General features: G+C 44.1%; 1 protein-coding gene across 2 annotated transcripts in view; it reads right to left on the reverse strand.

Annotated features, from left to right (window-relative positions):
• The window catches only part of dusp14 (dual specificity phosphatase 14), a 34,154-nt gene extending 21,588 nt beyond the window's left edge, over positions 1–12,566 (reverse strand). Inside the window, exon 1 of one of the 2 annotated variants that reach the window (XM_072243795.1) lies at positions 12,422–12,566. The gene's annotated coding sequence lies outside the window, so the exon portion shown is untranslated. Of the gene's footprint in view, positions 1–11,455; positions 11,719–12,421 lie in introns of those variants that run through there. The other variant, XM_072243796.1, reaches the window with a different exon arrangement.
• Positions 12,567–14,462: the final 1,896 nt, after the last annotated feature.

The following is a 14,462-nucleotide window of genomic DNA, read 5'->3' on the forward strand; positions in this document are numbered from 1 at the left end:
CTCTCTTAGCCCTTATACAATTATGCTGAAAAGTGGCCCTTTTTAATGCTTGCCCTGGATTTGTCGGCCTGCCACTTTTACTTTTCTCCATAGTAGTTTTAGTTTCTACCCTCACTTTATACCCCTCTGTCTCTCTGCACTGGTTTCCATCCCCCTGTAGTGAACTAACCTCCTCACGCCTAGCCTCTTTAATTTGATTCCCACCCCCCAACCATTCTAGTTTAAAGTCACCTCAGTAGCCCTTGCTAATCTCCCCGCCAGGATACACACAACTATTGTAAAGATCAAACACTTAAGCACACACACCAACAGAACTCAAGGTGCTTAGGTGAGGTAAATATTGTCAGAAGACATCACAAAATAAAGCCCTCTCTCACATCTATTGAGTTATGTCATTATTTTCTCGCTATAAAACTGTCTGATAAGCCATTTGTGGTGAAGTGTCACTCACTACTGTTAATATAACTAACAGCTGCATTCCCCTATTCAATTCAAGAGATTCTGCAGTTGTGGGAAATCCAAAGCAACAAACAAAACACTGGAGGAACTCAGCAGGTCAAGCAGCATCTATGCAGGGGAATAAGCAGTCAACTTTGAGTGGAGACTCCAAAATTAAACTGTGTACATGTCTTCATCACCTCAAGCTCTGCTTCATTGCCTGACCACCCCTTCGAAGGCAATACATACTAAATTTGCCAATAAAACCCACATCCCATCAATATCACCCCTTCGAGGGCAATACGTACTAAACTTGCCAATAAAACCCACATCCCATCAATACCATTCACATTAAATGAATTCCCCCAATGCAGACCCATCATACCAAATGTTTTTCTCTTAACTGTGCCCTACCCCACTTACCAGCCTGCCAAAGGACCTTTGAGTGTTTGTTCCTTCAGCTATTGATAAAATAGTTTATATCATTTGTCAGCAATTAAATAATCGCAATAACAAAAATCTAGTTAAATCTGTAAAATGTGAACTGACTTATTTCAGACAGGTTGAATTTCTGCCTCGTGATGTAGAAACTTGCCCACTGTCACAATTCCAGCCTCATCATCAGTGACTGTATTTACTACAGTCAGTTACAAGGCCAGGTCGCTGTCAAGTCCAGCACAATGATAGCACCCCCTGGAACAGCAAACATCCTGGCGCTCTTGCTGGTACAGAAACTCTGTGGTCCAATCACACATGCACATCCCCTAATTGGAACCAAAGTGAGAAACGTGGAACAATGCCTCTCATTATTGAAGTCACACATCACACAGGTACAGAGAGCTTCACAGCAGATCCAAAGTGCCAGAGTGGGCAAGGATTACACCCCAACTCAAAATAATGGAGCAAAGGAATGTTCATTTAAAAATGAGAAACAGTGTATCACCAACTCATTAAGTAGTCAGATCGATAGATTCACACAAAATGCTGGAGGAACTCAGGAGGTGTTAGGCAGCTTCTATGAAGAGGAATAAACACTCAATGTTTTGGGCTGAGACCCTTCCACAGGACCTTGGCCCTAAATGTTTATTCCTCTCCATTGATGCAGCCCGAGATCCTGTAGAGGTGTGTGCTTGTGTGCGCACTTCTTTAAATTTCCAGAGTCCTGAAGAAGGGTCTCAGTCCGAATAATCATTTCCATAGATGCTACCTGACCTGCGGAGTCCTTCCAGCATTTTGTACGTGTTGTTTTGGATTTCCAGCATCTGCAAACTTTCTCATGTTTATGATCTGCAGCATTTCTTATGTTTAAAATAGATTTTTTTTTAGTACGATGCAGTAAATTCTGGTTCACAAAAACCCTTCTTAATTACAAGTGAGAAACCAACCATTTGTTGCCGGCAAATTAACATATGTAACCCAAACATTAAGCAATGTCTGGGCCCCGCTTTCTGCACTCCTAAACCTGTGGACATTTTCATATTGTGCTTAGATGATTAAAAAAAACTGTAGTGTACTTGATTTGCAATACTGTAGCTTGTTAAAATACATGCCTCACTTCTCTTCCACCACCCCAGATATTTATCAGTCACTGGTGTGTGACTCCACAAGGGTGGGCTACTTTGCAGTATCCTGTAACTTCACTCAGGACCAGAGCATACATCAGGGGCCACTTTATTAGGTACTCCTGCTCATTAATGCAAATATCTAATCAGCCAATCATGTGGTAGCAATTCAAGGCAGGAAAATATGCAGACATGGTGAAGAGGGAAGAAGTGTCATCCAGAAATGACTTTGACTGGGGAATAATTGTTGGTTTGAGCATCTCAGAAGTTGCTTATTTGGGATTTACACACATGTCTCGAGTTTACAGAGAATGGTGCAAAAAAAAACAAAACAAATCCATCCAGTGAGTGGCAGCTCTGTGGGTGAAAGTGCCTCCTTAATGAGAGAGGTGAGAGGAGAATGGCCAGGTTGGTTCAAGCTGACAGGAAGGTGGCAGTAACTCAAATAACCACACGTTACAACAGCGGGGTGCAGAAAGCAACTCTGAACACAACACATTGAATGCTGAAGTGGATGAGCTACTGCAGCAAATGACCAGCATGAACATTCCCTCAGTGGCCACTTTATAGGTACAAGGGTACCTAATGTAGTAGCCACCTAGTGTAGGTTGACACTTCAGCATAGTGTTGAGGGGATGCTACTGTGTCAGAGATGCTTTTTTTAAAAAAAAGTAATTAAATCACACGCTCTGCTTGAACATTCGAAGGAACCAAGTTCAGAAAAAAGAGCAAGCAGTTGCCGAACACGGCCCAAGGCCAGCAGACAAGCTTTGCCCCTTCCTTCCTCTAGGGAATGGATATTCATGGCTGGAAGGCCTGGATCTTCTCTCACTCCCAGAGCTGGGTGTCCCCCAAAGTGCAAGACGATCATGAAATATCAAGTGGTTTTGGATGCAGATTAGCGGGTCAATCAGTACCTCAACATCACCATCAGACTCTCTATAGAGGCTGACCTGAGGCAGCACAGTTAATAGAGCTGCAGCCTCACAGTGGCGGGGATCGAAGTTCAATTCTGACCTCGTGCACCGTTGTGTGTGGAGTTTGCACAGACACCCTCATCCCAGTTGGTAGGCTTGTTGCCTACTGTAATTTGACCCAGGTGCATAGGCTAGTTGATGACAATATGGGGAGAATAATGAAAGATGCAAGATTACTGGAAGTGAATGGGATAGTCAGTGCAGATTGATGGGCCAAAAGGCGTTTACATGTTGCAAATGACTCAATGATCTGGCAACTTCCTCTCCAACATTCTTAGAAGAAACCCAAGCAGGCTCCAGAAACAAGAGGTATTGCTGTATTCAGTTACCGCCAGTTCAGGGTCCCAGCAGCAACTCTGGAAGACAGTAAATTCCTTGAATGCAGCAAGGGAGGATGAAGAGTTAGTTAGCGGGGTTTCTGATCAGTTCTAAATATTTAGCTTCACAATTCATTTGCCTGCACAATTGTTTTAAAATGACAGATTCCACTCCTACAGAAAACAAGCTCACGGCATGATTAAAAACAAAGGCATTAGATTCCACCCCAGAAATTAAATCCCTCAGCACAAAACAAGTCTGAGTTAAGGGATCCTCAGTTGCTCTGGAAACTTAATCCCTGCTTACTGTGAAAGCTGGTTTCAATTTTAATTGTAGCATCGAAGGTCCAACCCACCCTAAAGTTATATTAGTCCATTAGGAACTGCATTTGGAATGGCTGGGATAAACCCACGAAGGTCAATAGACAGGCAGGAATTCCAAACCTTGGCTATTGGAAGCGAATGAGACCAAAGTTTAATCATGGAGGATTTATAAGAGCTGTGTGTTATACTGAAAAGAATTTGCATATATCAAACTTCAAAGTATATGCCTGATTTAGGGGAATACTCAAACTGATCCAAACCACAAAGCCCCTTTCATCTCACTGCAACACATCGACAGGTTAGTCCGGTAGAAACAAGGCATCAGACCAATTCCAGAAGAGGCAAATACCCCCTCAGTAGTCCCTCCCCACCCCACCATTCAATTGGTATTGACCTCCATTAGCCAATAGGATTAGGAAGCCAAAATAAAAACCAACTCAGGCTCTTTAGAAACAGCTTTCAAGTTTAGAATGTAGCACGTGAGTATCACAGCAACCCAAATCCTGCAGTTATCCATTAAGAGCGTCACACACTCAAGTAAAGGAACAGCTTAATCTGTCCAAGAAACAAATCTGGGATTAAAAGGCCCAGCGACTAACCACAGTCACCACTTAGTCTTGCCCACACTGCACCAGAATATGTGGATCCCAGATCGACCTCTACAGACACCTGAAGAACCAAGAGTCAATCCCCTAGAAGAACAACATACTCAACTCGAGATTGCACTGCTATACCAGGATCAAAATTTAGCATACCTTTCATTGATCAGCACATCTAACCTTGTTTGATAAAACAGACACAGCAAAAAAAATGCAGACAGCCATCTAGTTCATTATGTGCTTGGTTACAATGAACATGCCGCACCATAGCTGTAGTATAATGTCACTGGCCATGAACAACATCTCACACATTCTGCCCAATTCATTCACCGCGCAAGTAGCTTAGCTGTCTGCAAGTGTAACGAACACTAAATGCCTGTTCCTCTCCACAGGGACTGTGAATCCTTCAGCAACAGAGATCACATATTGCTTCTCAAACAGCTAAAACCAGAGGCCACCCCCCCCCCCCCAATCCCGCCATAGAACACACGCTCTCACTTCGGTGGATTTGAAAAGCCATGAAACGAGTGCTGTGTGCACTGTTATCCGCCCTCCCCGATGTACAAGTGTCACAAGAACAGAGCACCACCAATGGAACCTGCTGGCCGTGCCCAGTTTGGAAAGGTTTGTTCCTAATTAAAATTGACCAAGGCCACCTGCAACTATATCAAACAAATGACATATCAAAATTCCGTAGCACTGTAGAAAAATTCCTCATGACTAAACCACTTGCCCTTTCTTCAAAGAAATTTCAAAATAGATTCTGGACATAATTATTACTATCAAAAGTATGCACCACCTCATCTATACTTTGCTCTGCCTCAGTGAAAAGCAGCCAGCATAACTAAAGACCCCACCCACCCTGGGGCCACCACCCATCAGATAAAACATCCAATAACCTGAAAGCATGTACCAACCAGGCTGAAGGACCATGTCTACCCCGCTGTAATCAGACTCTTGGGTGGCCCTCTTGTACGATAAGATGGCCTCTTGACCTCACAATCCACCTCGTTATGATCCTGCACCTTATTGTTTACCTGCACTTTCTGTGGCTTTGACACGTTATTACTGTACTTTCTTCCAGCTCAGTGCACCGATTTGATCTGTATGAACAGTGTGTGAGACACGCTTGTCACTGAACATACAATGACAATATCACTAACACCACTTAACTGGACTAACGATATCACATTGGTGAGGTGTGGAACATTGCAGGTTGGAAATTAGTCACCATGACAGCAGAAAGGAGAGAACAACCAAAGAAAACCCTGCTCTCCAGTGAAAGAAAGACAAAACCTTACTCACCAGCAGGTGTCCAGGAACCTGTAATAACCGCCCACTTTTCCATTATTCTGAACGGAACCAGGCCATGTTATTAACCAAGCTCCCTTCAGCAAAGGCAACACAAACAGAGCTGCACATGAAAATGAAACAGGATCCAGCAGCACAGAAGGCCCAGTGTGCTTGTGTCATAATTTCTATGATTCCAAAATCCAGAGTGTCATAGTCAATAGTATTTTTAAATATAAAGTTTAAGCAAGTGTACTTGTTAGAGTGATGTAGGATGGGTCAATCTGCCTCAGAACCACCAAAAAAGATGCTCCGGTCAATGTCAGTGAACATTTTATAATGGAGGATATCTTTTAAGAAAATCTGGTTGCTTTCATATCTAGAATATGAAAAAGATTTAGAAATGAATTATAAAAATCACAAATTTACAAGCCAGAAAGAAGCCTTTCAATTGCCTCTCCACACGCAACATACCCAGACTGATATAATATTTGTAAACTGGCACAAGCAAAAGATGTTAAAAATCTCCACGGGTAGCTCCGAACCGTCAGTAGCACTCAAACCTTAAGGTCTTAAGGTACCAAGTGTTAATATCTGCACACAGAAACCTAGGTAAATACTGTGGCATTTGGGCTATACAATTGTTATTTTTCTTGTAGTTTAGCATGGTTGCGTTTTTAATATAATCACTTGTATGCGTGTGATTGTTCAGTGAGTTTCTCAGTGGTTACAGAGCCCTCTTTACTTTTCTGAAAACTTCTTGGTTTCAGTGGTACGTGTCACGTTACTTGGGTCAGGATATTTAATTGGCAACTGTTATCTGTGGGAATTTCAAAAGGAATCAGTGGTCTGGTACAAGGACACCAGACCACTTTTGTTTGCCCTCTTCCCCCCTCCCCACCCCCCAGGCTCTCTTCCTTTGCTCTTTCACTGCTCCTCTCCCTCTTTGACTCTCACCATGCCTCTCCCCGTGTTTCCTTTGTTCTTGTAATGCTTAATAAAATGATTGTAAGTAGCAAGTCTTTTGCCTCATTCTTAACTTCAGAATCCTTGGATTGCAAAATCATTGGAATCCAGCAATACCCAAGTGAAAGACTGAGGCTTGCTTTCAACTGAAACGTGCATAAAGTGTCTTTCCTTACTAGAGAACAAGGAGTTTTGACATTTTTCCATTAAATTGAATATGGATACACTTCCTGTAACAACACAGTTACTTCCTGTCACGGTGTAACTGTGTTGCACGTCAGCTTCCCCCTAGCTTGCTGTCAGAAATGCACGTCAATCTCTGATAGCAAAACAAGAGCTGGGATCTGGATATCCCAATCCACTGCTTCAAAAGATTCCTTGTTAATTATTCCCAACCAGTCAGATAGATCATGGCAGAAGAGGGACCAGGCCACATCATTCCAGTTGCTTTCATGAGAATTTGGTGCTCTTTTCATAGAGCAGAGTAATAACTCACTTGGGTGGGTAGCACGAGTCCTTCTAATAGGGGGGGCCTGTCTGCACTGTGCTCGAGCCCTACAATGATCTTCCGCACCTGGTCAAAGGTCAAAGCAAATTTATTATCAAAGTACGTATATGTCACCATATACTAGCCTGAGGTTCATTTTCTCACAGGCACTTATAGAAGAATAAAAATAATCAATTAAAATGACAGACAGTTCTTGAAAGTGAGTTCATAAGTTGTGGAATCAGCTCAGTTTTGAGGTGAGGGAAGTTAATTGAAAGATTAAGTTGTAATCTCAAACGTGGCTCGACAGACGTCAGTAACATCCAGAGAAATGCTCATTAAGCATAGGTACAGAACAGAGTAATAAATAGGCAAATTCAATTCAATGATTAGGTGATCAATTTCGTTTTAAAAGAACAAGATCCTTCGTCTTGCCGTTGCTGCATTTGAGATCAAGGTGGATACATTAACCCAAGTGAAATAAGCCCTTACTTCATTTCTGACGTTGACCTGAAAATTACTTAGAGATACAGCACAGTAACAGGCCTCTCCAGCCCACCGGGCCCACACTACCCAATTACACCCACGTGACCAATTAATCCACATCTTTGGAATGTGAGAGGAAACCAGAGCACTTGGAGGAAACCCATGACATCACAGAAAGAACATACAAACTCCGTACAGACCAGCAGCAGAATTGAACCCAGGTCGCTGGTGTTGTGATAGTGTTGTGCTAACCACGACACTACTATGTTACTTGTGTTCCAGAGCTAGCTGCATGTCTGGTCATGCATGTTCAGTGTAGCTACTCAGGGGTCCAACTGCATCCTGTTCACAAAATCCAGGAGAAAACACGCCAGCTATCACATCTTCAACCAATTCTATCTTCAATAAAGCGATGGAACATGTTGGGAACAGTAACTGTCAGGCAACAATGACTCACCAACAATCTGGTCACTGACACTTGGCTTCTACACAACAACTCAGTACCTGGCTTCATTGCACCTGTGGCCCAAAGAGAAGAACCCCAGGAGGGTGAGGAGAAAGACAGCATTTGATAGCAAAGGACATCAAGACAAGGAAGATTGGAATCAGTGAAAACTAGAAGAAATTTCAAGCACTGGCTGGAGCTATGATGGGCTGGATGCCATGGAGAGTTGATGATATCCAATTTTCACTTGATACTTTGCACCTCAGTATCTTGGGTCCAACCATCTTCAGCTGCTTCAACACCTTCCATGACAAGGTCAAGAAGTTAAGTGTCAGTCCCATTCACAAAAAAAATTAGAAAAATGAAATTAGAGACAAGAGACCACAGATGCTGGAATCTGGAGAAAAAACTGCTGTTGAAATTTTGTGGGTCAAGAAGCTTCTATTGAAGTAAACAGACAACCAACCTTTCTGGTCAAGATTCTCAATCTGGACTAGATGAAGAATCGTCAACTGTCCATTTCCCTCCATAGAAAATGAAGCTACTTGCACGCATATTGATTGAAAACTGATAATGGGCAAATTACTTACACAAGTAAAGATCAGAATTGAACCAACTCATCTTGACATGCAGCCAAATTATCAGCTTGGAATTTTTTTTTTTTTTTTTTTAATCATTTCTGGTCCAGTCAAACTCATCATTAAACTGAACGACTGCAGGGGTGTTCTGCAGCAAACAACTCTCCACCTGATGCTGCAAAGACTTTCCACTATCTACAAGACATAGTAGGAAGTCAGCACCACTGTTCTGACAGCAAGCATCAACCACACTACAACCTCTGCTTAAAAGAGCAAAGACAGCAAACATGAGAGAAACGGCCATCAAATTCTCTTCATTCCAACTTGGACACTATTGCCATGCCATCATCATTGGGTCAACAGCCCAGACTCCCAACCCTATAGTGGCTTGAGTGTTCATCAGTATTCTACAACAGCTGTTCAAGATGGTGAATGCCAATTGCCTTCACAGTTAACCATTTTGAGAAATTGATTTATATTGTGAATGATAATAGGAAAAGAAAAACAATTCGAATAATCACCCAAGGTGGTAATCAGAGTATTCTCACAGTGAACCTCACCCACCCGGAATCCAATTCCATTTACACACAAATCACCTCCCACAGGCAAGGAGGCAATCTGCAGTGAATTACCCACCTCCTGATCTCAAAGTGGGAAATAAACAGCAATGAAAACAAGCCTAACATTTTATGAATGGACAGCTGTACCTCAGTCATCAAATGGTTATTAACTCCTACATGGCCACAGCTGCATTTAGTGACAGAACTTTGGTGGCTGTCAGTCAAGCATGATGCTAGGACTTGAAAGACCAACTTATAAAGAGAGACTTTATTTATCAGAGCTTAGGAGAATGAATGGTCTTACAGAGATGTATGAAATCATGAGGTATATAGATTTGGAAATAGAGTGCATTCAACCCAAATTAAAGAGCTAAAAACTAGAGGGCAGAGACTCAAGGAGAGAAGAGAGAGATTTAAGAGAAACTTGAATGGCAACTTTCTAAAATAACTTTACGGGCAAAAAGTTGCCAGAGGAAGTGGTTGAGGCAGGCATTAACAACTTTTGAAAGACAGTTGCACAGGTACATGGATTGGAAAGGTTGAGAAGGTTCAGTGCCAATTACTGGCAAATGGGACTAGGTCAAATGGCCATCTTGGTCAACATGGACCAGTTGTGCCAAAGAGGCCATTTCCATGCCAGATGACTCTTTCACGCCCCCCCCCCCCAACAAGGTAGAGTTGGGTTGACTGCGTAGTCCCTGGAACAAGATGGAAAGCCACAATGAAAAGGCTCCTGAAGTGAGTGGGACCTCCAATCTTTGATATGTGCAGAACCACGAATATTAGATTATTAAAGTCTGTCCCGAGCCTTGTGGCCCATCAGGCCAGTGCTTATGCTGGTTTCTGTGGTGTGAGGCGATTGAGAGTAGGAGACTCCCCCCCCCCCGCCCCCCAGATAGGACGCCAATCTATCGCGAGGTTAACCCCCAGTATTTTTGCCAGTACCCATTCTCAGCTGGGTAGACTGGAGCATTGTGTGGTTAAGTGGCTTGCTCAAGGACACACACGCTGGCTTGGCCGTGGCTCAAACCTACGACCTTCAGATCACTAGTCCAATATCCTAACCACTTGGACACACGCCACAACGAATATTAGAATAAGCTGTTAATGGCAATATTCATTGATGGACAACCACCAACAGTTAAATAAACATTTATAAAGAATGCCATCATGCTTTGTTAACATTTGTTGTCAACTCCTAAATTTCTGGTTTCTATACTGTATTCCATTTATTACAGGTGCCTTCCCTTTTTAGGCTGTGTAGTTCTGCCCTCCAGGCAGCGATGGTGCTGTTGAGCTTGAATTGCCTGGAGGGTTTGTTCATGCTCCACATAACCCATCTCCAGCCTCTCTTCACTCAGTGGTCTACCTCCTTAATGTACACTTAGGAATAATGCAATTGCCTCAAAAAAAAACCACTCCAATGGCTACTTCATGTTCTAAACACACTGGTAAAAATTCTGCTAAAATTGCTTAATAAAGTACCAGATCACAAGTCTGCATGGATTGTGGGTCACTTCTTATGGACTGGTACCACCAGACAACATGATGGCTTGACTCTCTGAACACACTCTCTCAGGACTGTAACTTCAGGTGGAAGACCTTTGAGATCTAACCCCCGAGAAGCAACACAATCTAACACCACCTAAATGCAGGAACCTCAGGTAGCACCAACAATTCCTTCCTGCTGTAAATAGAGTCAGAGCACTCCAGCATAGAAAAAGGCCATTCAGCCCATCCACCCATGTCTAGTCCCATCGACCTACACCAGATGACAACCCTTCATACCCCTACCTATCCAAATTTTTCCTCAAGTGTTGAAATTGAACCCATACCCTTCCACTGGCAGCTCATTCCACACTCACCACACTCCGAGTGAAGAAGTTCCCCTCATGCTCCCCTTAAACATTTCACCTTTCACACTTAACCCATGACCTCTAGTTCTAGCCTTACCCACCCTCAGTAGAAAAAGCCTATTTGCATTTACCCTTTCTATACCCCTCATAATTTTGTACACCCCTATCAAATCTCCCTCATTCTCCTACGCTCTTGGAAATAAAATCCTAACCTATTCAAACTTTCCTTATAACTCAGGTCCTCACATCCTGGCAACATCCTTGTACGTTTTCTCAATCTAACTGACATCTTTCCAGTATTTGGGTGATCAAAACAGTATTCCAAATTAGGCCTCACCAACATCTTATACCACTTCAGCACAACATCCCAACTCCTACACTCTATACTTATGAAGGCAAATATGCCAAAAGCTTTCTTTAGGACCAGTTCTACCTGTGATAACACTTTCAAGGAATTTTAGATCTGTATTCTCAAATATCCTTGTCCTCCCACACTCCTCAGTACCCCAACATTCACTAGACAAGTCATACCCTGGTCTGTCCGTCTGAAGAGCAACACCTCAGACTCACCTGCATTAAATTCCAGCTGCCATTTTTGGATCTGTTATTCGCAGAAAGTGTATGCACACCAGAGGGGGGAAAATGGTGTCAGGAGTCCTGAGAATCACAAATGGAGCTGGGAAAGTGTGCAAGCGCAGCCACATCGAATCAGAAAGGCCATTCAGCCTATCACGTGTGTGACAGTTTCCATCCACGCAAACATATACATTGAGGGGAAAATTAAACCGAAAGAAGACGATTTCAATTTCTCGGCCACTACATCCGTGCCCTCTCCAACTGGGCCGCTGCTGGGGGGGGGGGAGAAAAATCACACTATATCAAACTTTTAATCCCCCCCCCCCACTTTCCCCGTAGTTTCACGGCACCGAGGATGGGCACAAATTGAGATGAAGGAAGAAGGTCGGCGGGAAGTGTCGTCCTGGCAACACTTCCCTCAAAATAATCACACAGCTCCCCAGCGTCGGTTCTAGCAAGTTCCCCGTGTCGCCTCGGGCGCGAACGGCTGCTAATCGATCCGAGCACACGCAGACACTTTCCCGTCTGCCTCCAACACAGACAGCCGCTGAAGTTGGAGCGGCGGCGCAGCTTGGCCGGCCCCCGGCGGAGAGCGTTGGAAATGGAGCTCAGCGCTGAAACAGAAACAGACTCGGTGAAGTCAAGCGACTGCCCCGGGTGTCGCAGTAACCAGCGTTTGAAAGCGGTTCTCTAGACAGAATGTGGACCACATCGCCACCAGAGCACCCCGGCAACTAGTTCAACACCAACCCTCGCCCCCTCGCCCAAAATAAAACTACAGCCCGAGGAAATGTCCATTCAGAGGGACCTGTGACCTTATTTACCTGGCAATGGTTTCAGAGCGATTGTCGCCACACTGTGTTTAAAGACTTAAAAAGAGAGGTTAAATAATTGGATTGAAAAGGGCTTCCCCCTTTATTTCCTCTTTCCCCGCCGCCCGGCTCCCACTAATGACTCTACCATGCTCCGCTGAGGCTCCATCTCGCCCTCGTCCTCGCTCTCCCTCGTTGCTCGCAGCGGGGACGCCTGGTTCAACGAGCCCGCCTGCCACCTTCTCTCCCGCAGCCTCTCCGGAGCACACTCGCCCGCGATGATCCCCGAACCCGATCGGGAGGAAATAGAAGCCGCGGCTCCACCCCGCAGCCTCTTAAAGCGGGCACTGAGCGCACTCGGGTTGCGCGATTTAAAGGGACAGTCCACTCAACCCCTTCCACCGAGCAGCAGCTCCAGAGCCGGGCTCGTTGGGCTCACAGCTGGAAACGCCTTTCTCTTGGATCATTCATTTATTGTGCCTTGACATCAATCCTTAAATTACAGTTTCCATATAGAAAATCAGTATCGGGTGTCTTACCACTGTCGTAAAATTTGCTGTTTTTGCGGCAGCAGTACAGTGCAAATCCGTAAAGTACAGTATACTATATATTACAATACGAATATATATATTTATCTATATCCCGTACTGAGCAGATATGAATGATAAGATGGATTCTTGACCTTATAATCTACTTTGTTATAATCTTACACCTTGTCTACCTGCACAGCACTTCCTCTGTAGATGTTACACTTTATTCTGTTATATATATAGAAATATAGAAAACCTACAACACAGTACAGGCCCTTCGGCCCACAAAGCTGTGCCGAATATTTCCTTACCTCAGAACTACCGAGGCTTACCCATAGCCCTCTATTTTTCTAAGCTCCATGTATCCATCCAGGAGTCTCTTAAAAGACCCTATTGCTTCCGCCTCCACCACCACCGCTGGCAGCCCATTCCACGCACTCACCACTCTCTGCATTAAAAAAACTTACCCCTGACATCTCCTCTGTACCTACTTACAAGCACCTTAAAAATTTGCCGTCTCGTGCTAGCCATTTCAGCCCTGGGAAAAAGCCTCTGACTATCCACATGACCAATGCCTCTCATTATCTTGTACACCTCTGTCAGGTCACCTCTCATCCTCCGTCGCACCAAGGAGAAAAGGCCAAGTTCACTCAACCTATTCTCATAAAGCATGCTCCCCAATCCAGGCAACATCTTTGTAAATCTCCTCTGCACCCTTTCTATGGTTTCCACGTCCTTCCTGTTGTGAGGCAACAAGAATTGAGCACAGTACGCCAAGTGGGGTCTGACCAGGGTCCTATATAGCTGCAACATTACCTCTCGGCTCTTAAACTCAATCCCACGATTGATGAAGGCCAATGCACCATACGCCTTCTTAACCACAGAGTCAACCTGCAAGCTGCTTTGAGCGTCCTATGGACTTGGACCTCAAGATCCCTCTGATCCTCCACACTGCCAAAAGTCTCACCATTAATGCTATATTCTGCCATCATATTTGACCTACCAAAATGAACCACCTCACACTTATCTGGGTTGTACTCCATCTGCCACTTCTCAGCCCAGTTTTGCATTCTATCAATGTCCCGCTGTAACCTCTGACAGCCCTCCACACTATCCACAACACCCCCAACCTTTGTGTCATCAGCAAATTTACTAATCAATCCCTCCACTTCCTCATCCAGATCATTTATAAAAATCACAAAGAGTAGGGGTCCCAGAACAGATCCCTGAGGCACACCGCTGGTCACTGGCCTCTATGCAGAATATGACCCGTCTACAACCACTCTTTGCCTTTTGTGGGCAAGTCAGTTCTGGATCCACAAAGCAATATCCCCTTGGATCCCATGCCTCCTTTTCTCAATAAGCCTTGCATGGGATACCTTATCAAATGCCTTGCTGAAATCCATATACACTATATCTACTGCTCTGCCTTCATCAATGTGTTTAGTCACATCCTCAAAAAATTCAATCAGGCTCGTAAGGCATGGCCTGCCTTTGACAAAGTCATGCTGACTATCCCTAATCATATTATGCCTCTCCAAATGTTCATAAATCCTGCCTCTCAGGATCTTCTCCATCAACTTGCCAACCACTGAATTCTCACTGGTCTATAATTTCCTGGGCTATCCCTACTTCCTTTCTTGAATAAGGGAACAACAT

This window comes from Mobula birostris, chromosome 25 (genome assembly GCF_030028105.1).
Source record: "Mobula birostris isolate sMobBir1 chromosome 25, sMobBir1.hap1, whole genome shotgun sequence".
In the NCBI taxonomy this organism is placed as follows: Eukaryota; Metazoa; Chordata; class Chondrichthyes; order Myliobatiformes; family Myliobatidae; genus Mobula; species Mobula birostris.